Source organism: Scyliorhinus canicula, chromosome 19, assembly GCF_902713615.1.
Source record: "Scyliorhinus canicula chromosome 19, sScyCan1.1, whole genome shotgun sequence".
NCBI classification, from domain to species: domain Eukaryota; kingdom Metazoa; phylum Chordata; class Chondrichthyes; order Carcharhiniformes; family Scyliorhinidae; genus Scyliorhinus; species Scyliorhinus canicula.
This window is the reverse complement of record NC_052164.1, coordinates 12,087,989-12,114,225: the sequence shown is the minus strand read 5'-3', so window position 1 is coordinate 12,114,225 and position 26,237 is coordinate 12,087,989. Positions and strand designations below refer to the sequence as shown.

Sequence of the window (26,237 nt, the reverse complement as noted above, 5' to 3'; positions counted from 1 at the left end):
TCCCTCAGTACTAACCCTCTGACAGAGTGCACTCCCTCAGTACTGACCCTCTGACAGTGCAGCACTCCCTCAGTACTGACCCTCTGACAGTGCAGCACTCCCTCAGTACTGACCCTCTGACAGTGCAGCACTCCCTCAGTACTGACCCTCTGACAGTGGTGGCGCTCCCTCAGTACTGACCCTCTGACAGTGCAGCACTCCCTCAGTACTGACCCTCTGACAGTGCAGCACTCCCTCAGTACTGACCCTCTGACAGTGCAGCACTCCCTCAGTACTTGTTGTATTTTATATTTTCCCCGCGTCTTGACTGTGATAGAGAAATTCAAACAGCATTCATTAGATAAGCAAAACTGAACTTTATTCACTAATTAGAACTGCTAGCAGAAATTGGCTGATACTTGGAAAGTCGGAAGGCAGTCAATTACAAACTGCGGAGTCCGTCCCAAGTCTGCGATAGTACAGAAAAGAAGGCGATTCTTATACATTATAGGATCAAGATAACATGAATACAGCTTGGTCAGGAATTTGATTGAAAGTAAAACATAAGTAATAATCGTTACAATGGCGTCACCTTCTGACCTTTAGGGGACTTGAGTTTCATATCATTATCTTGTCTTTGTTTAAAGTAAGGGAAGAAGTTGTTTAGGAACAGGAAGAGATAGTTGTTCAGCTTGTTATGTATTACGACTACTTCGGGCTCCAAGCCTTATCTAGACTCTCAGAGTCACCCGGTTCCCATAGACAGGCTGTCTCTGTTTCTGTGCCTTAGGTTATATGACATTAGTTTAAATTCACTTGTACCAAGAAAACTTGACTACTTTTCCCATCATGCCATTATTTGCTTCACACAATACCACATACTGACCCTCTGACAGTGCGGCACTCCCTCAGTACTGACCCTCTGACAGTGCAGCACTCCCTCAGTACTGACCCTCTAACAGTGCAGCTCTCCCTCAGTACTGAACCTCTGACAGTGCAGCGCTCCCTCAGTACTGATCCTCTGACAGTGCAGCACTCCCTCAGTACTGACCCTCTGACAGTGCAGCGCTCCCTCAGTACTGACCCTCTGACAGTGCAGCACTCCCTCAGTACTGACCCTCTGACAGTGCAGCGCTCCCTCAGTACTGACCCTTTGACGGTGCAGCACTCCCTCAGTACTGACCCTCTGACAGTGCGGCACTCCCTCAGTACTGACTCTCTGACGGTGCAGCCCTCCCTCAGTACTGACCCTCTGACAGTGCAGCACTCCCTCAGTACTGACCCTCTGACAGTGCAGCACTCCCTCAGTACTGACCCTCTGACAGTGCAGCACTCCCTCAGTACTGACCCTCTGACAGTGCAGCTCTCCCTCAGTACTGACCCTCTGACAGTGCAGCACTCCCTCAGTGCTGACCCTCTGACAGTGCAGCACTCCCTCAGTACTGACCCTCTGACAGTGCAGCACTCCCTCAGTACTGACCCTCTGACAGTGCAGCACTCCCTCAGTACTGACCCTCTGACAGTGCAGCGCTCCCTCTGTACTAACCCTCTGACAGTGCAGCACTCCCTCAGTACTGACCCTCTGACAGTGCAGCACTCCCTCAGTACTGACCCTCTGACAGTGCAGCGCTCCCTCAGTACTGACCCTCTGACAGTGCAGCTCTCCCTCAGTACTGACCCTCTGACAGTGCAGCACTCCCTCAGTACTAACCCTCTGACAGAGTGCACTCCCTCAGTACTGAACCTCTGACAGTGCAGCGCTCCCTCAGTACTGACCCTCTGACAGTGCAACACTCCCTCAGTACTGACCCTCTGACAGTGCAGCGCTCCCTCAGTACTGACCCTCTGACAGTGCAGCACTCCCTCAGTACTGACCCTCTGACAGTGCAGCACTCCCTCAGTACTGACCCTCTGACAGTGCAGCGCTCCCTCAGTACTGACCCTCTGACAGTGCAGCACTCCCTCAGTACTGACCCTCTGACAGTGCAGCGCTCCCTCAGTACTGACCCTGTGACAGTGCAGCGCTCCCTCAGTACTGACCCTCTGACAGTGCAGCACTCCCTCAGTACTGACCCTCTGACAGTGCCGCACTCCCTCAGTACTGACCCTCTGACGGTGCAGCGCTCCCTCAGTACTGACTCTCTGACGGTGCAGCACTCCCTCAGTACTGACCCTCTGACAGTGCGGCACTCCCTCAGTACTGACCCTGTGACAGTGCAGCACTCCCTCAGTACTGACCCTGTGACAGTGCAGCGCTCCCTCAGTACTGACCCTCTGACAGTGCAGCACTCCCTCAGTACTGACTCTCTGACAGTGCAGCGCTCCCTCAGTACTGACTCTCCGACGGTGCAGCGCTCCCTCAGTACTGACCCTCTGACAGTGCAGCACTCCCTTAGTACTGACCCTCTGACAGTGCAGCACTCCCTCAGTACTGACCCTCTGACAGTGCGGCACTCCCTCAGTACTGACCCTGTGACAGTGCGGCACTCCCTCAGTACTGACCCTGTGACAGTGCAGCGCTCCCTCAGTACTGACTCTCTGACAGTGCAGCACTCCCTCAGTACTGACTCTCCGACGGTGCAGCGCTCCCTCAGTACTGACCCTCTGACAGTGCAGCACTCCCTTAGTACTGACTCTCTGACGGTGCAGCACTCCCTCAGTACTACATTAGGGGACCATCCTCGATTTTGTGCTTAAGTCTGGAGTCAGGCCAAAGGCAAGGCTTATTATACAATACACCCTCCAACTAATACCTGGTTCCATCCCAAGCCTTAAAACCTGTGAAACCTCTCTCGGCCTTGCCTTCCTTCCACAACCTGATGACATTTTCAAGGAAAACGTCCCACCTCTCCGTGTAATTCCGCTGAAAATGAAGTCAGGGCTATGCCTTGCACTCTGTCAACAAGGAAATCGATAGATTTGTGCAATTTAACCTGCACATCTTTGGGTTATTGAGGTGAGACCCACCCAGACACGGGGAGAATGTGCAAATTCCACACGGGCAGTGAGCCAGGGCCGGGATCGAAACCGGGTCCTCAGCGCCGTAGGCAGCAGTGCGAACCACTACGCCGCCATGCCGCCCAAATTTCAATCTCCGTTAGGGAAAGAAACATAACGACACTCATGTCTCAACTGTACATCAGCCTTTCAGGAACATTGTTACTCCACTGCGGTCTACGCTGAGACTCAATAGTCTCTGGTGAGGTTTGACTCAGTTGAGTTGGTCCCGAGTGTGCGGGTGTGGACTGGGTGTTTGTGAACCAATGTCCGGCATCCTCTCCCACAGTAGAGTGCACTGACTGCCCCTGAACAACAGGAACCACTTCCTGTCGAATTTCTATAGCAGCATTTCCTTCTGGCGTGTGATCCGGAAACTTAGCTGTATCTGCGAATGACATTAGTTACTTTCACGACTACAGATGCTGAACAGTCTGGATCAGAATGACTGCAGGCAGTCCTTGCTAGTTACTGCCAGAATTTTGTACATAGACACAGTCACCTGGAATGAAATGCCTCACTTTAGCAAGGTAGTGATGCCTCCCCCTCTGCTTTTCCTGACTCGTTTCCCACTCTCACTTTGACATCTGGATGCAGCAGATTCAGCTGAGGCTTTGACTTCTGACCCATCAACATTTCAGTCAGTGAGAGTCCTGTTGTCCTTTATTGCGTAATACGATATTGGAACAAGAACTGTGAGAGTTTAGTTCCCGAAGTACTGCCCATCATTCTCTCCAATACTTCTTTCAGTGTCTGTGACGGCTAAACCATTTGATGCTGGATGAAAAGGAGCAGCACGGACACGGCGTATTCCAATTCTTTGAATAAACTCTTGGAACAAATCACTCGTAAACGCTGCCCCATTATCAGAAAGAAGAGAATCTAGTAATCCATGAGTTGCAAAACCTTGGTCTAGCTTCTCTACCATAATGGGAGCTGTAATGTTGCTCAATGATGTGCACTTCTAACCACTTAGAATGATGACTAAAAACACATGACCCATAAAAGGCCCTGCAAAGTCCACGTGACGTCTAAACCAGGGACAGTCAGGCCACTCCCAAGGATGGAGTGCTGCTCGTGGCTCAATCTTTTGGTTTATCTGACATGCAGAACAGGATTTCACCTTGTTCTCCAAGTCCTGATCCATTTTAGGGCACCAAACATACAATCTTGCTAGATTTTTCATTTGGGAGGTACCCAGAGAAACCTCATGAAGGTTCATCCACGACTTGTGAATGAGTAGGGGCTAGAATGACCGCTTGCAGCCATCCTGCACACTCAGCTTATCTTTGCGTTTTACAAATGGTCTTAGTTCATCATCCCCAAAAACAGGAGGCCATCCCTACATAAGGAGACTTCTCACCTCAAACAAAACAGGATCCACCCATTTTTGAATCTGTTTGACAGCTGCAGGGAACTTTGAAAGTCTCTCAAGCAAGAAAGTTGTCTCCGGAGGAAATACTTTCTTGGTCGGCCCGTCTGATATAGGAAGGCGACTCAACGCATCTCCATTTTCATTGTCCTTCCCTGCCCCATACACAATGTTGTACTGGTACACTGGCAGTGTGAGAGCCCAGTGCTGTAACCTCACCAAGGCTTTGAGAAGAATGCATTCGGACTCACTATAAAGGCTCATCAACGGCTTAACGTCTGGACATATGGTCAATGGACACCCATAAAGGTACCATTTAAACTGTTTTCCTGCTACATTGATGGCTTCATCCAACTTATCTGGCTGCAGCTATGTCATCTCTGCTGAGCACAGAGTATGTGACGCAAATCCAATGGGTTTTTCTGACTCGCTCTCCATCAAATGAAAGAGTACTGCTCCGCCTCCGTAAAGTGAGGCATCATGCGACAGAATGGGCTCTCTGTCCTGATTAAAATGAACCAGCAGATTAGCTGAATGTAGCAACACCTTCACGTCCTTGAAGGCTTTCTCTTCTGTCGGCCCAAATTTCCATGTAGTCTCTTTCTGAAACAGCAGATACAGTGGCGCAAACGCTGTTGAAAGGTCCGGCAGAAACTTCCTGCGGTAGTTCACTAAACCCAGAAATTATCTGGGTTCGGACACATTGTTGGGATTTGGAGCTTCCTTGATAGCTCGAACCTTTCCTTCCACAGGGGACAGACAAACACTGCATCGTGATTCCATGACCCAAATATTCCACACTCTGTGTCTGGAAGATGCACTTACTAAGCTTCCAATCACAGACCTGCCTCTGTGAAAATCTCATTAACATTTTATCCAGGTTGTTGATGTTCTCCTTCCCAGTTTTTCCTGTGATCTGGATATCGTCCAAATAAACTGCCACACCCGGAATCCCCTGCAATAGATTGTCCATTGCCCTTTGAAAAATCACCAAACTGGAAGACACCCCACAAACCAAACAACTGTATTGGAACAATCCTTGTGGGTGTTGCTTGTGACAGACTGTTTTGAGTCCTCCTCTAACAGGAGCTGCTGGTTAGCTTGACTCATGAGAAGTTTTGAAAACGTCTTGCCTCCTGCAAGGGTTGAAAACAGATCTTCTACCCTGGGCAACGGGTAAGCGTCCAGCTTGGAAAACTGATTGCACGACAGCACAGTGGTTAGCACTGTTGCTTCACAGCGCCAGGAACCCGGGTTCGATTCCCGGCTTGGGTTACTGTCTGTGCAGAGTCTGCATGTTCTCCCCGTGTCTGCGAGGGTTTCCTCCGGGTGCTCCGGTTTCCTCCTACAAGTCCCGAAAGACTCGCTGTTAGGTAATTTGGACATTCTGAATTCTCCCTCCATGTACCCGAACAGGCGCCGGAATGTGGCGACTAGGGGCTTTTCACAGTAGCTTCATTGCAGTGTTAATGTAAGCCTACTTGTGACACGAATAAAAGTTATTATTAATCACTGATGGCTTAGGGTGGTGGTGATTCTGAATGAGTGCAAAGCACTCTGCAGATGAAATGTCCGCCCCAGTTTCCGTACTTTTGCTAAACGCCTCATTACCTTGTAAGTCTTCACACCCACACACACTCAGGAGAATTGAGCGCACTTTAGCTTCATCTGCAATTCCATTCACCAGGAAAATGTAACCTAACCTTTCCATATATTCAGTTCAATCCCCGCGCCCCTCCACAAACTGACAGGCCTGAACTTGCCAACTCGTTTCTCGTCAGTAAACTCATGTAACCTCGCTGGTTAGAGCTTTCGACCGCCATAACGTTTCAAACTAGCTACTCACTGAACAAGACTTGATGTCGCCATGCTGCACCTAGGACTTTTCTTGTCCTGTTTAATCCTTGTCGCCAAAAGGATGTGATAACTTGGCCACCAAAGGATAGGTAAATGTGTTGTGAACATTCAATCTTCTTTACTTGTAAAAATATTGAAATAGGGCGGCGCGCTGACGGAGTGGTTAGCACTGCCGCCTCATGGCACTGAGGACCTGGGTTCAATATGGCCCCAGGTCACTGTTAGTGTGGAGTTTGCACATTCTCCCCGTGACTGTGTGGGTCTCACCCCCACAACCCAAAGATGTACAGGGTAGGTAGATTGGCCACACTAAATTGCCCCGTAATAGGAAACAAAAGAACTGGGTACTCTCAATTTATTTAGCGAAATAACAGCGCAACATAGATTCAGAAACTAGCAGTAGTTATACACAACTATACACAAGCTCCTCATGGCAATACTGAAAACCTACACAAGCCCACGCTACCAATGACATCACTCATGCACGTTTACAATTGCTAAAGACATCCATACATTTAATCAAATAGGAAGATGCTTACTTTAACACTCTAGAACAAACATCTTCTACAATCTAAAACTCAAGCCTGGCTATCTGCTATGGCTTATTTAACCACTACTATCTGTTTCCACTCGTCACCTCTGTGACTTTGTGTAACCTACACTTTGAGCCTTCTGGCCAGGATTTCTGAATTTAAAAATAAAACCCGTTGGCAATAAAAGGGTTAACGTCGATTAGCAGGAAGCCAGTTCTTTGTTTCTCACTGCTGACGAATTCTGCTTTGTTACGGTACATAAATGGGCCGCAGTAGTTTCGGAAGGCAGCTCACCACCCCCTGCCCAGCGGCATTAAGAAAGGGCAATAAATGCTGGGCTTGCCAATGGTGCCGACATCTCAACAATGAATAAAAATATATTCATTAGTTACATGTAAAATAAAAGCTTTTCGGTAATGCAGGGGGAATGCATGTCTTCACTTCCTTTTGTAACTACTAAACCCACTCCAAAGCTCAAAGTCTTGATACTCACTGTCAACTTGGCAATCGAACTGTACAGAATTCTTGATCGCTGCTGTTGAATATTTTGAAACCTGTCTGGTGTTTTGATACAGAAATAAAAACCACTAATTGCAAAAGGCTTGGCCCAGGCCCTGATACTTCCCTTAGTTTCAGTCGCACTCTCGCTATTACTGTTGCACTCTCGATTTCAATTGTGGTATTTCCTCTTTCACTTGCTGAAGCTCTGAAATATTAAAGCGACTACTCCCAGCAAGAATAGATTGCAAAGATTTTTAGTTTTGTAATTTTATAGATTGAAGGGAAATTTTCCATCTGGAAAATTTGCCAGCTGGGCATTGCTGGAAGATGCAATGCCCAGTGTAGAACTGACCAAAAGAAATCGCAAACAAGAGACATGGAAGAGCCTGATCATTAAAATGGTAACTTTCTAGGAAGGCTTTTGAAAGGCAGGAGAGAAGTGTAAATGTGAAGGAGTTTGTGAAGAGAATTCCAGAGAATTCCAGAGCTCTGCCAGATACAGTAAGGAGTGAAGGGGCTGGGAATTGGAAATCCAACAGAACTGGATCCTGAGTGCTACATAGGTGTGGATTATACGGGCCGCCGCCATGTGTCTCCCCCCGCCCCCACCCCCCCCCCCCCCCCCCCCCCACCCTTGCACGCCCCACCCTCACCCTTGCACCCCCACCCCTGCCTGGCGGATGGGGGAAGCATTTAAATCTCCATTTGGTTTAACACCATCATAATATCCCACTGGGCGGGAGGGGCCGGAACATACTGGCTATAGAATACTTAATTGACCCTGTTCAGGGCGGCACAGTGGCGAAGTGGTTAGCATTGCTGCCTCACGGCGCCGAGGTCCCAGGTTCGATCCTATCCCTGGGTCACTGCCTCACCCCCACAACTCAAACATGTGCAGGGTAGGTGGGATTGGCCACACTAAATGGCATTTAATTGGAAAAAAAAATAATTGGTACTCTAAATTTTTTTTTTTTAAACCCTGTTCATCCCTTCTGTCGTCAGTCACCCCCATTGGCAGATATTGTCCAACTCTCTTTTTTGAAAAGGGATAACTGGCATAGCGTACTTTATTTGGTGAGAGTCTGCCTCACATCTTCAGCCCAGGAGGCCTTTTCTCCTGATCTCTGGTCTCACACGTAGTCTGTGATCTTGAATAAGAATTCCTCCGCCCTCCCTGAACCAACCACTTGCTGAGAAATACAAGGACTGCATTGTCAGAGGTCCAACGCATGGGCCTGAACTGGGGCAATAAACACGTACATAAAAAGAACTCGGACAATGCTGAAAAGAGAGACACGTTGCTGAAACTTTTCATCTAGAACTCATCAGGCCAAATGTAAGAATGTCAAATTTCAAATGATCGCAAGTTATACCACGGGAATTGCCTCGAAGTCTAAAGGTTGTGAATTCAAGTCCCACTCTAGGGATGCTAGCATTTAATCCATCCTGACGCTCCAGTGCAAAGCTGAGGGAGTGCAGGACAGTCAGGTATGCCGTCTTTCAGATCGGATGTTAAACTTGGGTGCCTTCTCAGATGGATGCAAAAGGTCCCATGGCACTATTTTAAAGAAGAGCAGGGAAAGTTCTCACTGATATGTCCTGGCCAATATTCATCCGCCATTCAACATTCAACATTTGGGGCAGCAGGGTAGCATGGTGGTTAGCATAAATGCTTCACAGCTCCAGGGTCCCAGGTTCGATTCCCGGCTGGGTCACTGTCTGTGTGGAGTCTGCACGTCCTCCCCCTGTGTGCGTGGGTTTCCTCCGGGTGCTCCGGTTTCCTCCCACAGTCCAAAGATGTGCGGGTTAGGTGGATTGGCCATGCTAAATTGCCCGTAGTGTCCTAATGAAAGTAAGGTTAAGGGGGGTGTTGTTGGGTTACGGGTATTGGGTGGATACGTGGGTTTGAGTAGGGTGATCATGGCTCGGCACAACATTGAGGGCCGAAGGGCCTGTTCTGTGCTGTACTGTTCTATGTATCACTATCTGGTCATTATCAAACTGTTGTTTGTGGGAGCTGCTGTGCACACATTCACTGCCGGGTTTGCTACATCACAACAGTGACGACACTTTAAAAGCTTGACATTGGCTTAAAGCACTTTGGGATGACCCGAGGTCATGAAAGGCGCTATATAAATGTATGTCTAATTCTAAATAATCCAGTAGTGTGGATTATTTAAATTCTAAATTCTAAATAATGTCAAACTTTTGAAGTGTCGTCACTGTTGTGATGTAGCAAACCCAGCAGTGAATGTGTGCACAGCAGCTCCCACAAACAACAGTTTAATAATGACCAGATAATCTGTCTAATTCTTTCCTCCATGTGTATTTGAACTTTACATCAGTCTTTGAGTTTGGTAAAGTGTGCAGAACGTATTCCCTGACAATAAATTAATCTTCAGAAGCTAAATTCAGAAGATAGTTAAAGGATGCGCATGGTGGGTCACGTGCAACTAGTTAAATAGAACAAAGAAAAATTGTTCTTATTAAAAACATAAGAAAATATTTTGAAATAAACAGTTTTGGAATTGAATCAAAAAATTCAAAGGAAGTAGTGAATCTAAGGCACCAGATTGACAGAATTGACTGATAATCCACACTACTGAAAATAATGAAATTAAATTAAATGAAAAATTAAAATAAAAATTGCTTATTGTCACGAGTAGGCTTCAATGAAGTTACTGTGAAAAGCCCCTAGTCGCCACATTCCGGCGCCTGTCCGGGGAGGCTGGTACGGGATTATAAGATTTATTTGATGAAAGTTTTGTGCATCACAATATGAAGTAATTTTACAGTCAATGAACACCAGAAAATAACGGTATATTTATCAGCATTAAAGGACAATATAAGGATAAAGACAGCCATACTGTGTCAAATACTTCCTAACTATAGAACTCTGCACCTATTTTTTAAAATAAATTTAGAGTACCCAATTATTTTTTTTCCCAATTAAGGCCAATTTAGCGTAGCCAATGCACCTAATCTGCACATCTTTTGGTTGTGGGGGTGAAACTCACGCAGACACGGGGGGGGAATGTGCAAACTCCACATGGACAGTGACCCAGGGCCGGGATTTGAACCCGGGTCCTCTGTGCTGGACTCTGCACCTATAACAGTGTAGGTCCTTTTTCATTCACTCATGAGATATGAGCACCTCTGGCAAGGCCAGCATTTATTGCCCATTCCTAATCATCCCATGTGGTGCGGGTACGTGCATAGCACTGTTACAGAGGGAGTTCCAGGATTCGGATCCAGCAACGATGAGGAAACGGTGATACATTTCCAAGTCAGGACGGTGCGTGACTCGGAAGGGAGCTCCCACGTGGTGCTGTTCCCATTTGTCTGCTGCCTTTGTCCTTCTGGGTGGCAGAAAGCTGCAGGTTTGGAAGGTTCTGTCAAAGGATCTTTTACAAGTTGCTGCAGTACATCTTGTAGATGGTACACACGGCTGCCACTGAGTGTCAAAAGCACCTAAGACCTTTACCAACTCGAAGGAAAGGCTCAGCAGACATATGGAAACACCACATCCTGCATGTTCCTCTCCTAGCCACATGCCACTCTGACCTGGAACTACATCACCTTTCCACCATGATCCACTGTCACTGGGTGAAACACCGGGAACTCGCTACTTAACAGCATTGTGGGTATACCTGCATGGCATGGAGTGTAATAAGGCAGTTCAGCACCACCTTGATAAGGGCAATTAGGAATGGGCAATAAATGTTGACCTACTAGAACTAGCCAGTCATACCCATATTCCACGGAGGAATAAAGTTTTTAAAAGTTGACACTATGCAGCAAATAAATCATGAACTTCCAAGTTATTAATTCACAATGATTTTAGCAATGATTTTTAATTGTTGGGCAAGGATGACAATCCTAGGGGCTTAGACCAATTTATCATCTCACTTTGGAAATTCTGTCTATTCTCTCCCCCCCCCCCCCCCCCCCCCCCCAACCCAATTTTTCTAACCCCTCCCACTCTCAAATGGGGGAATGGACTGAGCCATGCTGGGTACAGTTACATGGGTCCTGGCTGAGCATGAATAGAATATCCAATGGTGGAAGACATCATAGCAGATCCTGAGCCTAAACACAAACAGACACATGCAAATTGATACATGCACAGAAATAGATCCACACACTAATACGCACAAATAGACAAACACAAAAATAGATACACGCACACAAATAGACACACACAAATCATAGAATCATAGAATTACAGTGCAGAAGAAGGCCATTCAGCCCATCAAGCTTGCACCGGCCCTTGGAAAAAGCACCCTACTTAAGCCCTCCCCTCCACCCAATCCCCATAACCCAGTAACCTCACCTAACCTTTTAAACACGAAGGGGCATTTAGCATGGCCAATCCACCTAACCTGCACAACTTTGGATTGTGGGAGGAAACCGGGGCACTCAGAGGAACCCATCCAGACACGAGGAGAAAGTGCAAACTCCACACAGTCACCCGAGGTTGGAATTGAACCCGGGACCCTGAAGCTGTGACGCAGCAGTGCTAACAACTTTGCCACCAAGCACATACAAATAGACACATACAAATACATACAAATAGGTGCACATACAAATAGATATACACACAAATAGATACACATACAAATAAGTACACACTCACAAATGTATGCAAATAGACACACAAATACATACACATACAAAAAGATACACGCACACACACATTCACACACATACACACACAGATAGTCACACACACACACAAATACACACAAACAGTTATAGACACAAGTGAGTACACACACACTAATATGCGCAAATAGATACACACATACAAATAGATTTTTTTTTTAATGTTTTAAAACTTAGAGTATCCAATTCATTTTATTCCAATAAAGGGCAATTTAATGTCGCCAATCCACCTACCCACCACATCTTTTGTGTTGCGGGGGTGAGACCCACGCAGACACGGGAAGAATGTACAAACTTCACACGGGCAGTGACCTGAAGCCGAGATCGTACCAGTGCTAACCACTGCGCCACCGTGCCCGCACACACAAATAGATACACACAAATAGATACACAGATACAAACACACACACAAATACATGTAAATAGATACCCACACACACAAATAGTTACATGCACAAGTAATTCACACACACACACACACACATAAATACACAGATACACACACAAATAGGTACACACACAAATAGATACAGACAGACCCAAATAGATACACACACATATAGACACACACACAAATAGACACACGCAAAGACAAATGGATACACACAAATAGTTACACATACACAAATAGATACATGTGAACACAAAACACAACTAAATACCGATACACACAGGCACACACAAAGCGATACATGTACACACACCGACACAAACAGACACACACAGGTACATACACGTACAAAGAGAAATACAGAAACACACAGATACAGACATATTCAGCAGATTGGGCAGTAAGGGGAACACCAGACAGCAATCAGCAGTTGGAACTGCTATGCAGGGGTACTGAGGCTAATGATGGCACTCGAACGCAAGCTGAGTTCGCTAACAATACAGATCAGATATCAAAACTGAAACCAGATCATTTTCAATAATGAAACCATCTGTAATAATCAAGTGAGACAGTAGATTTAAAGCTATTCATATAGTAGATGTGCATTAGATAGTCTGGAAGAGTTAACAGAACTCAATGAGCTTGCCGGATGATATTTTCTGGCATTTACTAACATGTATTGTGTCGCGGTGTACCGAGCACCTGAACTATTAAATACACATTCTGTACAGTATATTCTTTTTTTAATTTAGAGTACCGAGTTTTTTTTCCAATTAAGGGGCAATTTAGCATGGCTAATCCACCTAACCTACACATCTTTGGGTTGTGGGGGTAAAACCCATGCAGACATGGGGAGAATGTGCAGACTCCACATGGACAGTGACCCGGGGCAGAAATCGAACCCGGGCCCTCAGCGCCGTAGGCAGCAGTGCTAACCACTGCGCCATCGGAAAATAATGTAACATTTTTTAATGATGATATTAGTTTGGCTAGAACACTAACTTTTAAAATGAAATCATTTCAGGATCCTATAGATTCTTGCTTGAGAAACTTTTACAAATTAAATTTATTCTAAGCGGTCCATCAATGCCACATGAATTAATCCAAAGTTGGAATGTATCTAATGCTGCTTACTGTTTATGTGACAGATATGAACAACTGATTTATGTTAAAGAAACTAAAAATTGCATTTTCAATGTTTGGATGTCAGTGACAAGATGTGATTCAACGAACAGAAATAATTATTTTACCTATCAGATTTTACAAAACAATAAAACTCACGGCGCCGAGGACCCGGGTTCGATCCCGTGCCTGGGTCACTGTCCGTGTGGAGTTTGCACATTCTCCCTGTGTCCGCGTGGGTCTCACCCTCACAATCCAAAGGTGTGCAGGGTAGGTGGATTGACCACGCTAAATTGCCCCTTAATTGGAAAAAAAAAAGAATTGGGTACTCTAAATATATTTTTAAAAACAATAAAACTGGACGCTGGACAACATGAACATGACAGAAACTCCAGCTCGGCGTTTAAAACGCCTGCGCACTTGCTTCCACCCCGTATCTCGCCTTTAACAGCTTCACAAGGAAGGCAGGGGATGGGAAGGAGGGGGTTGGGGGGGTCACTGCCGACTTTTAAAATCCCGGTTGTCAAATCAAAACGTACATTAAAGAGCAATTGTGAAATTCGCTGGAGTGTAAAGGAGGTGAATGCTGGACTGCACGGTTCGAGCGGGCGGGTGGGGCATTCAATGCATTGGATCCGAATAAAGCCTTCAGACAGGGAGAAAGAGAGAAAGAGACAGAGAGGGAGAAAAAAATATGGCTGAGCTTTTTGTGTGTGTGTGTGTGTGTGTCTGATCTGAAGGACGGGAGAGATGCTGGTTCCCTCTCATTCTAGACTGCTGTTCTGATCTGGTTGTTCTGTAGGTTTGTGAAAGGTTCAACTCACGTGTTGCTGGCTGCCCTGGCACCCTCCCTCTGGCAGTGGCAGGCAGTCTGACTCTGACCAGCCTCTTTGTAAGTTACATCCAGACGGACAATGTTGCAATTTCACTGCCCGCAGACGGACCACAGGGTGGCGCAAATTAAACACCTCCACAGTTACAGTACAGTATTATTCATCGGATGTGTAACAAATAGAAAGCTTCTCTTTGTATCTTTGTATCCCCCCCCCCCCCCCCCCCCGTACCGGCTCCACACTGGCAACACTTTTCCCAGTTGCAGTTTACCTCTAAAGACGGCCGCCTGGCTGGTGGTGATAGTCCCGAGGGGGGTCCCGGGCCAGGCACAGCAGCAGCCGCAATGATGTTTATCTGTGCGAGCTCCGACTTCCCCGACTGCTTGGCAAAGGCCGTGCTGTGAAAAGATCGCTCGGGCTGCCCGCTGCCATCTTCGGCATCCTGATACAAGTGGGCGGTTTGTTTACATCAGGGATTTCCAGGAGCGAGATGCCTGGATGGCAACCTCTCTTTTAAAACGGTCTTGCCCACTCCGAATTAAGAAGGGGACACACACACACACAGACACAAAGGGAAAACAGATTGGCACGCCTATGCAATCGTCAAATCGAAACACTCGTAAGGCAAAATAAAATGAGAATGTTCACTTTCAAAGAGGGGACATCCTTCGAATCCTTCTTCAGTTACCGTGGGTGAGAGCTTCACCTTGCACCCTGTGATGTCTATCGCTGTCCCTTATCTTGCTTTACCAAACACTTTCTCCACGGACACAGTGCCCCTTTTAAGGCATAAAGAGACGCGCCATTCATTAATGCATTGTTTCCTCAGCTAGTTCAGTTTTTTTTTAAATGCTGTGGTTCAAATGTTGGTTTTTTTGAACTGTTGGGATAACAGAGATTGTGGTCCGAGGAGGGGGCCGTTGTCTACTCAAAGTATTCCTCCATCTGTTAAAACAAAGGATTCGAATCTTTTGATCTTTTAGCGATTTCACCCCACCAAAAGACCCATAATTTATAGTCTTCTTTCTTCCGGACCACTGCTGTACCGAGATGTGGTTCCATTCATTTTTCTTTCTAACGGCGCTGGTTTATTCAGACATCTTGACCAGGTCTTCAGCTTGTGTTTCCTGGGGTTGAAAGGCTGCAGTTAAACCCCGCCTGCCCAACGGTGTCCAATACCTATCCGAAATAGAGGTTTTAAAAAATGCATGTTGAAATCCTGAATATAAAAGAAACAGAACATTTAGTAAATAAACGCCAGGCCAGGCACTGTCTGAAATGGGGGCACAGTATAATCAGGGCCGGCCCAAGGCACCGGCAACTCGGGCAGTCGCCCGGGGCGCCATGTGCTAGGGGGCGCCAGACTCGGGTCCCGCGCATGCGCAGTTGGGCCGGTGCCAAATGCGCATGCGCGGTGGCCGCCCTCCCCCAGGGCGGCCCCCCCCCCCCCCCCCCCTCGGCCCCGCCCCCGCGCCTCGGGCCCGCCCCCCTCGCCTCGGCCCCGCCCACCCCGCCTCCGCCTCGGCCCCCCCCCCGCCTCGGGCCCGCCGCCCCCCCTCGGCCCCACCCCCGCGCCTCGGGCCCGCCCCCCTCGCCCCGGGCCCGCCCACCCCGCCTCGGGCCCGCCCACCCCGCCTCCGCCTCGGCCCCGCCCACCCCACCTCCGCCTCGCCCCCCCCGCCTCGGGCCCGCCGCCCCCCCCCGCCTCGGGCTCGGCCCCCCCCGCCTCGAGCTCGGCCCCCCCCCGCCTCGGGCTCGGCCCCCCCCCGGCCCCGCCCCCCCCGAAGGGCGCCGAAGTTCAGCTTGCCCGGGGCACCAGCAACCCTAGGGCCGGCGATATAATGCCACTGGACTAGTAATTCAAAGGCCCAGGCTAATACTCCAATGCCATGGGTTCAAATCCCTCCAAGGCATTGGGATTTTAATGATTTATAGCACAGAAGGAGGCCATTCGGCCCATCGTGCCCACATTGGCTCCCAAAAGAGCTAGCCAGCTAGTCCCATTCACAGCCCTATCTCCCTAGCCCTCTAAATTAATCCCTTTCAAATATACATCCAGCTCTCTTTGGAAACCTCCTATGGAATCTGCCTGCACCGCTCTCCCAGGCAGCACATTCCAAAACCCAACAACTCTGAGTAAACTCTCACTCCTAGCTTTTGTGCTGACCATCTTGAAATTGCGACTCCCTAGTCACGGACATACCAACCTGTGGAAACAGAATATCCTTCTTTGCCCTGTCAAAATTGTTCATAACTTTGAACACCTTAATAAGGTCACCTCTTAATCTTCTCTGCTCCAAGAAGAAGAAGCCCAATTTCTCCAATCTTTCCTTGTATCTAAAATTCCTCATTCCTGGTGTGATGCTAGTAAATCTCCTCTGCACTGATTCCTTCCTGGAATAAGGGGCGAAATTCTCCGACCCCCACGACGGGTCGGAGAATAGCGGGAGGGCCTTCCCGTCATTTTTCCCACCCTCCCGCTATTCTCCCCCACCCCCCGCCCAACTCCCGACCCGAATCGCTGCCGCCGTTTTTATACGGCCGGCAGCGATTCACAGCTGTTCGATGGGCCGAAGTCCCAGCCCTTTACGCCGTTTTTACGAACGGCAAACACACCTGGTCTGGTCGTTCGTAAAAACGGCGTCACAAACTCGCTTTTCATAACCATGGCACCGATTGGCACGGCAGTACCACGGCCGTGCCAAGGGTGCCATGGGCCCGCGATCGGTGGGCACCGATCGCGGGCAGCGGGCCCGATGCCTGCGCACTCTTTCTCCTTCCGCCGCCCCGCAGTATCCATTCGCGGGGCGGCTGAGGGGCAACCCGGCCCGCGCATGCGCGGGTTTCGCGCAAATACGCGATGACGCGTCAGCCGGCGCTAACTCCGGCAAGCGGGCTTAACGATATTCGTTAAGCCCGTCATGCCGGAGCCTACGGCGTCGGGCTGCTAGCCCCGACCGGGGACCAGAATCGGTTCCCGGTCGGGAAGGGGCGCGCTGGCGTCAAACCCGCCCGGGTTTGACGCCAGCTTTACGATTTCTCCCGTTTTGGGAGAATCGCGCCCAAGGTGCACAGAACTGAACACAATACTCCAAATGTGGTCTGACCAATGATTTGTAGAGGTGTAGCATCACTTCCTTGCATTTGAAATGAATGAAAATCGCTTATTGCCACAAGTAGGCTTCAAATGAAGTTACTGTGAAAAGCCCCTAGTCGCCACATTCCAGTGCCTGTTCAGGGAGGCTGATACGGGAATCGAACTGTGCTGCTGGCCTGCCTTGGACTGCTTTCAAAGCCAGCGATTTAGCCCTGTGCCAAACAGCTCCTGCTCATTTATACTATGCCGCACTAAATTGCCCTCGCAATGGAAAAAAAAATTTAAAGAGAAAGAAACAAAAAACAATCCTAAAGAAAAATGAATTTAAAACCAGCTGGTTGCTGTGTTTTGTCTGGTATGCAATTAATTTTTAATATAACAGATTTTTGTGAGGACCATTTAAAGTTGGAAAAGTAACTTTGATTCTTTGAATTGTGCTTTGCTGCTAAAACGATTCAAAACTATTGACATAATTTAAGTGCCTCATCTTTGTTTCTTCCTAAGTTTTGTCTACTTTAACTTACACCTCTACAGTTTCTCATACTTTGCTGTGCATTTTGTCTCTCTTGCCCTGTTGCCTGCCCTGCTTTCCCTGCCTGCCCGGCCCATGCTAGCTAACCTGCCCATTCACTCTAATTCCCATCTACTCTAAATCCTGTCTGTGGAGGATTAAAATTGCAAGACATTCACACAAATTACCCATTTAAAAAAAAACATATGTGCAAAATCATCTTCACTCTGGCAATATTGCTACTCTTGTTGCTAACCCTATTTGCAGTATGATTCTGATCACACCAAGATTAAAATATCAATGAAACCAGTCAGGCCTGTTGGGGTACACTATCAGCCACTAACATGCCATGAGATTCAGATGCAACTGATGAACTGCAAAAGCTAAGTTTAAGAATCTTTTCATCTGTAGTTCTTGAAGTGTGACTGCTTTCCAATGTACCACTCACTACTTTGTTACCCTTTGTAAACGTGATTATTCACAGGTTGCAAAAAGACTTCTATTTGCCTCATGGTGTCTCAAAAGTGCTTCATAGCCAATGAGATACTTTTAATGAAATACAGTCAATGCTGTCATGCAAGAAACAGGGGCTGAATTCTCCGACCCCCCGCAGGGTCGGAGAATTGCCCGGGGCAGGCGTAAATCCAGCCTCCGCCGTGGCCGGAATTCTCTGCCACCCGGGAATCGGCGGGAGTGGGAATCACGCCCCGCCGATCGGCGTGCCCCCGCGGCGATTCTCTGGCCCGCGATGGGCCGAAGTCCCGCCGCTGACAGGCCTCTCCTGCCGGCGGGAATTGGAGCACCTCTGGTGCCGGTGGGATTGGCGGCGCGAGCGGGCCCCCGGGGTCCTGAGGGTGGCGTGGGGCGATCGGATCCCGGGTGGTGCCCCCACAGTGGCCTGGCCCACGATCGGGGCCCACCAATCGGCGGGCGGGTCAGTGCCGTGGGGGCACTCTTTTTCTTCTGCCGCTGCCACTGCCTCCACCATGGCGGAGGCGGAAGGGAATCCCCCAGGGCGCATGCGCCGGTGGTGACGTCACCGGCCGCTGACGCACCGGCGCATGCGCAGACCGGCGAAGGCCTTTCAGCCAGCCCCGACGCCGGGCGACGGGCGCCAAAGGCCGTTGGTGCTGGTTTTGGCGCCAGCCGGCGGAGCAGAAACAACTCCGGCATGGGCCTAGCCCCTAAAGGTGCGGAGAATTCCGCACCTTTGGGCAGGCCCGACGCCGGAGTGGTTGGCGCCACTCTGCTACACCGGGATCCCCGCCCCGCCGGGTAGGGGAGAATCACGGCCCAGGGCAGCCAACTTGGCACAGCAAACTTCCACAAAGGGCAATGTGACAATGACCAGATAGTTTGTTTTAATAATGTTGTTTAAATGACTAAAACAAATTTTTTTTAATGTTTCAAATTAAGGGGCAACTTAGCGTGGACAATCCACCTATCTGTACACCTTTGGGTTGTGGAGGTGAGACCCAGGCAGACACGGGGAGAATGTGCAAACTCCACATGGACAGTGACCTGGAGCCGGGATCGAACCCGGGTCCTCAGCGCCGTGAGGCAACAGGAGCTAACCACTGCGCCAAAATGCCCCCCCCCCCCCCCCCCCCCCCCCCCACCCCGTGCTGTTTAAATTATGAATATTTGCTTGGAGACTCGGGATTTCTCCCCTGCTCTTCTTTGAAGATTCTGGCATGGGAACCTTTACGTCCACTTTAGAGAGACCAATTAGGACATCAGTTTAATGCCTCATCAACAAGACAGTGTCTCAGAAAATGCAATCCATCATTATACATCTCCTTATTTAAGAAAGGATATCAATCTAATAGAAGCCACTCAGAGAAGATTGACTTGACTGATACCTGGGATGGGGGTTGGGGGATTATTTTATGAGGAAATGTTGCACAGGTTGGGTCTGTATCCTTTGGGGTTTTGAAAAATGAGAGATGATCTCATTGAAAGATAAAAGAACCTGAGGATAGTTTGACAAGGGGATGCTGAAAGGAACTAGGGGGACACAGTTTACATAATAAGGCAATTCCCGTTTAAGACCGAAATTAGGAAAATTGTTTTCCCCCAGAGCGTAGTGAGTCTTTGGAACTCTGTCCCTCAGAGAGTGGTGGGAGAAGGGTTGTTTAATATTTTTAAGGCAGATATAGATAGGTTCTTGACTAACAATGGAGTCAAAGGTTATCGGGGGTAGGTAGAATGTGGAGTTGAGGTCACAGTTAGAACAGCCACAATGTTATTGAATGGTGGACCAGGCTCAACGTGGCCAATTGGCCTACTTTCTCCTCATTCATTTGTTCCTATTGTGATGAATGTAAGAAAGTGTCGTATTTTATATTTTTTGAAGTAATGTTATTAAAACCTGGGTTAAGATGAATACAGACAATATGACTGCTCGAGCTGTGATTAAGGTATCATAAAAGTGAAGTAATCATTGATTTACATGTGAAGTGTTCTGCTAATGGATCTTGAGAACCATTTACCTGTTTTTAAAAAAATTTAAAGTACCCAATTCATTTTTTCCAATTAAAGGACAATTTAGCCTACCCTACACATCTCTTTTGAGTTAGTACATAGAACATAGAACAGTACAGCACAGAACAGGCCCTTCGGCCCTCAATGTTGTGCCGAGCCATGATCACCCTACTCAAACCCACGTATCCACCCTATACCCGTAACCCAACAATCCCCCCCTTAACCTTACTTTTATTAGGACACTACGGGCAATTTAGCATGGCCAATCCACCTAACCCGCACATCTTTGGACTGTGGGAGGAAACCGGAGCACCCGGAGGAAACCCACGCACACAGGGGGAGGACGTGCAGACTCCACACAGACAGTGACCCAGCCGGGAATCGAACCTGGGACCCTGGAGCTGTGAAGCATTTATGCTAACCACCATGCTACCCTGCTGCCCTTTGTTGTGGGACCGAAACCCACGCAAACGCGGGGAGAATGTGCAAACTCCACACGGACAGTGACCCAGAGCCAGGATCGAACCTGAGACCTCGGCGCTGTGAGGCAGCAGGGCTGACCCACTGCGCCACCGTGCTGCCCTTCCATTTACCTGTGTACAGATAGATAGCTAATGGAATATTGTTTATGTTTGAAGGACCCCTGGGGTGTAAATAATTTCTGAGGGGTACTGTGTTTGGATCTGGCTAAACAAGTCAAAGAACATCTCGTAAGGAGAGACAAAAGAATGCCTTATGCTTTGTGTACAGGTGATGCAGTTAATGGGAGGAGCCAGGCCTGTCTGAAAAGTTAGTTAGTCCTAGAACTCTCACCTGAACAAAGTTTGGTCCTGAAAGGTTCTCTCACAAAGATTCTGCCCAGAGAAATGCAAGTGGAAACCCTGGTTGTTAACTTTTATTCATGAGTGGTATTTGAACTATATTGGGTTGCTTAATTGGAATATAGTGACACGTTCAGGAAGTAAGTTACGTTTTTTTTCTCTTTACTTGAGAACTGTTGTAACTGTTAACTGTAAAGCTATTTCTTTGTTGCTAATGTGGTTAATTCTGTGCTTAAATTAAAGTTTATTTTAACATAAAAGATACCTGTGGGTCAGTGTTATCACTCTTGTGGTGCAGTGAGATTTACTCACAGTTTTACAAATTGTAAATAGTTGGATTCTCGTCCGGGATCCTAACAAAATATATGTTTGTACGGTGCAATGAGGCACTGAAACAATGGGAATAACTCAGGCTGTCCAGCTGAGTTGACGCGATTGCTCGCCTATAGTTCATAATAACTCCAACAGTGCCAGTTCAATTGCTGTTTCAGTTGAGGTAGACGTGAGACCTACCTCCTTGAGCTGCCGCTGAAAATAGAAGACAAACCACCACTGAGAAAGGAAACATTCGTAAGGAAGCAGTTCAGGATGAAGCATCAGCTGACAACGAGCCAAGGACCTGCTTTCAGGAAGAGTGTGAATGGATATCCCATAAACAATGTCTCAGATATGAACGCAATAGGTTGGAAATAATGGAATTCTGGCAAGCACACATTTAACTTGTCAATCTGAAATTTCTCTCATTAACATCTTTATCAGTGGGGCAGCACGGTGGCCTAGTGGTTAGCACAACCGCCTCACAGCGCTGAGGTCCCAGGTTCGATCCCGGCTCTGGGTCACTGTCCGTGTGGAGTTTGCACATTCTTCCCGTGTCTGCGTGGATTTCGCCCCCACAACCCAAAGATGTGCAGAGTAGGCGGATTGGCCACTCTAAATTGCCCCTTGATTGGAAAAATAATTGGGTAATCTAAAAAAAAAACAAAAAAAAAAAAAAAAACATCTTTATCAGTGATTTTAGACATCATCGAAGAGCTAACACTTTCAGTAAAATAGCTCGAAGTGTTTGTGTGCTACTGTCACAGAATTACAGAATTGTTATGGAGCAGAAACATAGAAAACAGGTGCAGGAGTCGGCCCTTCGAGCCTACACCACCATTCATTATGATCATGGCTGATTGTGCAAATTCAGTATCCCATTCCCGCTTTCTCTCCATACCCCTTGATCCCTTTAGCCGCAAGGGCCACGTCCAGCTCCCTCTTGAATTTATCCAACGAACTGGCCCCAACAGCTTTCTGTGGTAGAGGATTCCACAAGTTCACAACTCTCTGAGAGAAGTTCTTCCTCCTCTCAGCTAGGCTAGGCAGCCATTCGGCCCATCGTGTCTGCACCAGCTCTCCAAACGAGCATCATGACTTTGTGCCATTCCCCTGGCTTTGCCCTGTACCCCTGCACATTGATTATTTCCGTTCAAGTAAGCATCTAATTCCCTCTTAAATGCCTGGATTGGACCTGCCTCCAGCAGGCAGTGCATTCCAGACTCTGAACTATTTATTGTGTGACAATCTTTTTCTCACATCAATTTGCTTCTTTTGCAAATCACTATAAATCTGTGCCCTCTCACTCTCGATCCTTTTACGAATGGGGATAGTTTTGCCCTAACTACTCTGCCCAGCCCCCTCATGATTTTGAGCATCACTGTTAACTCTCCTCCCTGCCTTCTTCTCTCCAAGGAGAGCAGCCCCCACCTCTCCAATCTACCCTCATAATTGACGTGTTTCACCTCTAGAACCATTCTTCTGCACTCTCTCTAATGCATTCACATCCTTCCTGTAGTGTGGTACCAAGAACTGTACACGTGGGGCGGGATTCTCTGATCCTCAGGCTAACTGTTGACGCCGTCGTAAACACCGTCACGTTTCTCGATGGCGTCAACATGGCCTCAGGAACAGCGTTTCTTTCTTTTGTTTTTTTTTAAATATAAATTTAGAGTACCCAATTAATTTTTTCCAATTAAGGAGCAATTTAGCGTGGCCAATCCACCTAGCCTGCACATCTTTGGGTTGTCGGGGCGAAACCCACACAAACACGGGGAGAATGTGCAAACTCCACACGGACAGTGACCCGGAGTCGGGATCGAACCTGGGACCCCGGTGCTGTGAGGCAGCAGGGCTAACTCACTACACCACCGTGCTGCCCTAGAACAGCAATTCTGACCCCTACAGGGAGTTAGCACGGCACTGGAGCGACCTACGCTGCTCCAGCTGGCGATCCCCAGCGTCAGATAGGCGGCGCGCGCCTGCGCATGCGCAGTGGCTCCCTTCTCCGCGCCGGCCCCGATGCAACATGGCGTAGGGCTACTGGGGCCGGCGTAGAACAAAGGAGGCCCCCAGCCCGAGAGGCTGGCCCGCCGATTAGTAGGCCCCGATCGCTGGCCAGGCCACAGCGGAGGCCTCCCCCCGGGGTCAGACCCCCCCTCCCGCTAACCAGGCCGCCCCCAGATGCATTCACGCTGAAAGTCCCGCCGGCTAAGAGCAGGTGTGGACGGCGCCGGCGGGGTTCGGCTATTTTAGTGTAGCCCATCCCGGACTGAGAATTGCAGGGGTGGGGGGGGGGGGGGGGGGGTCCATAGCGCGGCCCCCAACCGGCGCTGCGCTGACCGCTCTCCGGAGAATCGGTGGACTGACGTCGGGGCGCGATTCGCGCCGGTCCCGGAGATTCTCCGGCCCGGCCCCAGGGTGAGAGAATCCCGCCCAGTATTCCAGCAGAGGTCCAGCTAGTGTCTTGCATGGGTTCAGCCTAACCACTTGCTCTTGTACTCTATGGCCCTATAAATAATGCCCAGAATTCTATACGTTTTATTAACTGTTCCCTCCACCTGTGCTGCCACCTTCAATGATCTATGCACATGTACGCCCAGATCACTTTTATTTTCAGGGCCTTTTGAATTGGGTTTCTGGCTTGTCTTTACTGTATGGAAATTCAAATTGAGTCTTTCCACTCACTGTTTTGAAACCAGTGAGCAACAGGTCTCAGGTTCAATTCCCGGTTTGGTGCTGAGGTTGTTGACCAGATATGGAAGAATTAGTGCCCCTGGATTAGAATCATAGAATACCTACAGTGTAGAAGGAGGCCATTCAGCCCATCGAGTCTGCACCGGCCCTCCGAAAGAGCACCCCACTCAGGCCCGCTCCCCCACCCTATCCCCTTAACCCCACCTAACCTTTGGGCACCAAGGGGCAATTTAGCATGGCCAATCCACCTAATCTTTGGGTTTAGCTTAGTGGGCTAGACAGGTGGTTTGTAATGCAGAACAAGGCCAGCAGCGCAGGTTCAATTCCCGTACTGGCTGAGTTATTCATGAGTGCAGAGCCTCCTCAACCTTGCCCCTCGTCCGAGGTGTGGTGATCCTCAGGTTAAACCCATCACCAATCAGCTTTCCTTCAAAGGGGTAAGCAGCCTCTGATCATCTGGGACGTTGGCGACTTAAAGAGGAACATTTTTGGACTGTGGGAGGAAACCGGAGTATTGGGAGGAAACGCACGCAGAGACGGGAAGAAAGTGCAAACTCCACACAGACAGTCACCCGAGGTCAGAATCGAACCCGGGTGTCTGGGGATGTGAGGCAGCAGTGCTTACACCTATGCCAGGCAGTGAAAATTAGTCAGCCCTCTAAAATGTGTGTGGGTTGAAGAAAGGATGAGGTGCAGCTGGGATGCTTTTGCAGTTGGTTGGCCTGCTGAGCTCTTGCCAAAGTGAATAATGAAATGAAAAAATGAAATGAAAATCGCTTAGTGTCACAAGTAGGCTTCAAATGAAGTTACTGTGAAAAGCCCCTGGTCACCACATTCTGGCACCTGTTCAGGGAGGCTGGTACGGGAATTGAACCGTGCTGCTGGCCTGCCTTGAAAGCCAGCAATTTAGCCCTGTGCTAAACCAGCCCCTTGTTGGTTTAATGGCTGACTGATTGTGGTACTCAGGGGTACCCAGTGTCAGTGGAAACACAACCCATCCAGGGGTAATTCCTTGAGGAGAGAGAAGTGGAGGGGTGCGGGAATAACATTACAATTGTCACTTGTTGAGCAGCTGGTGATTCAATCTATGAGGGCCCATAGATTCATGACTGCGAGTTCCTTGTACTTTGAGCCACTGGATTTCAGCCATGCCATTATGAATAGGCATCCATATAGCAACCAGCATCACTGCCATCGAGAAGAAGAAAAATATACCAGGGGACATGTCACCTCTGCGGTGCTCCCCAGCAGATAAGACCTGGAAAGACACGATCCACCCAGCTATTCGACTGTGGAAGGTTTGCAGCATTAGTAACAAGCGAATTGAGAAGAAAAATAACCAAAAGAAAATGAAATAAATGTACAGAATCAAACCACTTGATTGAACATGAAATGTTAGAAAATGCATCCAACTGCATTTCAAATACCCTTGAGCCATGAATCTCAATCTCTCAGCTTATTGGATTGCTCCAGACATTCATCACCTTTGAGTATTAATAAATTCCCTCCAATATGTACTTTGAAGTTGCTTGTTGGTTTATTTTATGACCTCTGCTCCTGCTATGCATCCTTATTTCAAAGTAATTTTCAGGATTCACCGCGTCTCAGCCACTTGGTATTTTATTTTCTTCAGCAATATTCTTCCTTAACTGTCTCCTCAACAGCCTCTGGAGAATGAACATTCTTTCTGAGCTTTGCTAACACTTCACCCCACCCCCACGCTTCGGAATCATTCTTCTGCCCTCCCAGTCCTCTTCTGCTGATACGTTTCATGGTGCGCTGGTCCTGCTCACAAATCCGCACAGACTGAGGGGAGGCCAATTACAATCAAAAGAGAGGAATAAATAATCCTCAGGTGTGTGTGAAACTGCGAGAGAAACCTGGTGGTCTGAGAAACTAAAATAGAACCACAGAGACTGTTCACATCCCACTGTAGCCACAAGTTTAGAAAACAATTGGTGCAACCCTTCACCCTAAATCAGGGGCTGGTTCAGCACAGTGGGCTGGCTTGTAGTGCAGAACAAGATCAGCAGCGCCGGTTCAATTCCCGTACCGGCCTCCC

General features: G+C 48.3%; 1 protein-coding gene across 7 annotated transcripts in view; it reads right to left on the bottom strand.

Moving 5' to 3' along the window:
* Positions 1-15,524, bottom strand: part of tbkbp1 (TBK1 binding protein 1) — a 165,641-nt gene extending 150,117 nt beyond the window's left edge. The window contains exon 1 of one of the 7 annotated variants that reach the window (XR_005458179.1): positions 14,522-15,524. The gene's annotated coding sequence lies outside the window, so the exon portion shown is untranslated. Of the gene's footprint in view, positions 1-7,231; positions 7,424-13,545; positions 13,670-14,241; positions 14,347-14,521 lie in introns of those variants that run through there. The other 6 variants (XM_038779153.1, XM_038779147.1, XM_038779148.1 and 3 more) reach the window with 6 other exon arrangements.
* Between the last annotated feature and the right edge of the window lie 10,713 nt (positions 15,525-26,237).